Source organism: Sphaeroforma arctica (assembly GCF_001186125.1).
Source record: "Sphaeroforma arctica JP610 unplaced genomic scaffold supercont1.3645, whole genome shotgun sequence".
Lineage (NCBI taxonomy): Eukaryota > Ichthyosporea > Ichthyophonida > Sphaeroforma > Sphaeroforma arctica.
This window is the reverse complement of record NW_014036913.1, coordinates 1-3,201: the sequence shown is the minus strand read 5'-3', so window position 1 is coordinate 3,201 and position 3,201 is coordinate 1. Positions and strand designations below refer to the sequence as shown.

The window sequence follows — 3,201 nt, the reverse complement described above, 5'->3', positions numbered from 1 at the left end:
ATTCTATACATACATACATACATACATACCTACATACATACATACATACATACATACATACATACATACATACATATATATATATATATATATATATATATTCGATTGATGTGTTGCGGGATGAGTCATGGAAGTCACCTCCCGAGCTGATCGGCTTTTTAGAGTTTAAGGTATAGGGTTGGGTGATCGGACACAACTCTCGAAATAACCCATCTCTGTTTTGTACACCCACACCATTATTGATCCCAATTAAAACCCTTAGGATACGCGACACCGAGCCCAACATTACATACGAAACTACTCGACGGGTGGCCCAGACCATATATCACATTGCATTGGCCACAGACACTGTAGTCACTACCAATGACCATACAACATACTACTATGGTGAAAGGCAACGCAGTCACAGCCTTCCAAACCCTTACAACGCACAACCGTAGCCACAGCCTAGCCCATCAGTATACACAACTACTCACCAGATTGAACAATCCATAGCCCATGCGCACGCCAGACACAAACTCTTCGTGCAGGTCTTCTAGCACCGCCTCGGCCATATCGGTTTGCGACGGTTTCTTCTTTAAGTTACTCTTGTCCTTGCCATCTTTGGAGATCTTCAATTTGCTGGACATCTTGGCGCTCAATTTGCCCATTTTAGATCCGTCCGCCTTCTCCGGTTTATCCGACGACTTGGTGTATCAAGTAGGCGATGAATGCGATAAATAGGAATTATTCAGCACAACTACATGGTTAACAAGGCACGGAAGTAGAAACGAACCCCCTAAAACCTACAAACGCAGTATTTAGCACAACTACAGCCATAACAAGGCACGGTAGTAGAAATAAGAAAGAAGGTCATGATCGCAAAGTGGACTTAGACCCTGACGATCACACACATCTATATCCTTTCAAACTAGAAGCATTGGATCTGGGATACAACTAAAAAATGCTTTGGGATCTACTCCGCTCTGTATTAGATGCTCACCTGCGATGATCGAGCGGACTTCTCTAGAAATTGGTAACAGCCTTTGTACACTCCGTGGCACTCCTTGACCTTCAAGCCGCCTGTATCAATGCGTACGGTAAGAGTCAATACGTTTATACATCCCGTTGATTGCACCACGCTCAGTAGCCTGGTGCATGAATTGTGTGCATGGACTGGCATGACGGATACGTTTTGTAATATCTGTGGTTATCGGTAGATTGAAATAAACGTGTACTGTGCACACCGTTGCGAGTGTCAAACATAGAGCACTGAATCTATTACCAACACAACTGGGTACCAAGCACGCGTGAGAAACACACACCGCCCGTCCTACAACCACAACCACACGATACTATATTAACACGTGCCTTTAACAAAGGCGATGAATGACTCATCCTCAACGAATGTGGCCATGGCTCTGAGCAGCAAGCTCTCTGCGTGGCACACTTCGGCGTGCATCTCCGCATTGGTCATGGCCGAGAACTGCGGTCCTCCTAGCTGAGCATGGCCAATTAACGAGGACGGGATTAAGCGCTTTTGGCAATACAATAGTGTCCGAAATATAAAAACACGAGCCGTCGAACTTAACACCCAGGCGGTTCATCTTCTGATTTGCATTGATCGCAGTTGATAGAGCTTCAACTTAGTTCACACTTACAAACTTAGTTCACACTTACAAACTTAGTTCACACATACACAGGTATAAAAGATGTAGACTACTTACTACACACGCCACGGACATGATCTCTGCCTGCACACCTGTTTCAACCATACAGCACATACGAAGCCGTGACTATCTGGGCTACATGCAAAACCCACAAGGCGTGCGTAAGAAAACCTAGATCGTTGCACAATCCATGATAGGTAGTGTTGACAGATGCATGGACATGGTGCGCATGCGTACAACACTAGGTTTATAATGTTTTGTGGTTAGTGAACCCTAGAAACCCTAAACCCTCTGGCCATATATCAGGTTCTCACATACCAGCGATGTGAAACTGTTGATTTTCTTCTGCCGATTCTTGGACAGTGTACAGCTGTGCTTCAGTGCAGCATTTGCCTGCGGAGGTAGGTATATAGGTAGGTAATTAGCAATAAGTCAGAACGTTGTATCGCATCCTCATACTCAGCACGAGACGAGCAGGCGGCTGGATACTGTGGGTGCGACGCTGTCCTGAGTCTCAGTCAAACGCGAGTGTATTTCATTCGCTGAGTGTAATCATAGGCGTGCTTCCCACACTACAGCTCGCAAGAGAGACTATCCCAAACGGCTGCAAGCGCATTTGACACGACGATGTGTGTTTCATGTGTCATCTGCCCATTCATTTAGCCAGAACTCTCTTTGTTTTCTTCAGACACAGCATTCTAGTCCCTTCAATACACACCGCCCCGCAGGCTTCTCACCGCACAGTTCCGCAGAACAAAGAAAGATTGTCAAGTCATGCTATCGCTGGTCACACAGGACTACTCTTTGAAACTGTGCGCCCGCACGACGATCAGTGCTTGCACTTAGCAAACGAACACGTGTGCGTGTGCTGGTTGAAAATGGCCGCATCCGTATCTAGATGAGCAATCACGAGGAAAGGTGCTTGAGTGTTTACACATGTCTCGGTCGAAGTGTTTGAGTGAATTATCAAGTTAAATGTACATTACATAATGCTTAAGATACAAGTGGATGGCATTATATATACTAAAGTGGTCATATACATAACAACGAGGTATCCGCGTGATTGTGCGCAACACTGAATGATCTGAATATTTGTGAGGTGACCTGTGAACATACCACTTCCACATTCTCCAACTCCCATGTCATGACAGCCTCCATAAATAGAATGGTCGAATAACCGAGTGAATGATACATGCTTGTCTCGGCTTTCTTTTCAAGCAGGTCTCTTGCATGTGCAATGTCGTTGCCTAGCAACAGACCAATGGCCTTCTTCGTTTCGATCAGAGCTCTGTGCAAATACAAATACCACTTCCATGAGACAAACATGTCATATGTGTAGATATAGTCTAAATATATATATATATATATATATAAATATATATATATATATATATATATGTAGATATATATACATAAATACATACATACATACATACATATATACATGCATACATACATATATATATATATTTATATATAGGCAGGTAGGTAGGTATGAATGTATGTATGTATGTATGTGTGTACGTATATATGTATGTATGTATGTATGCAT

At 43.4% G+C, this 3,201-nt stretch overlaps 1 pseudogene across 1 annotated transcript; it reads right to left on the bottom strand.

Moving 5' to 3' along the window:
* Positions 1 to 472: 472 nt before the first annotated feature.
* On the bottom strand, positions 473 to 2,975 carry SARC_13723 (hypothetical protein; annotated as a pseudogene; the record flags this gene model as incomplete). Its single annotated transcript has 5 exons — positions 473 to 686; positions 983 to 1,062; positions 1,351 to 1,480; positions 1,968 to 2,042; positions 2,766 to 2,975.
* Positions 2,976 to 3,201: the final 226 nt, after the last annotated feature.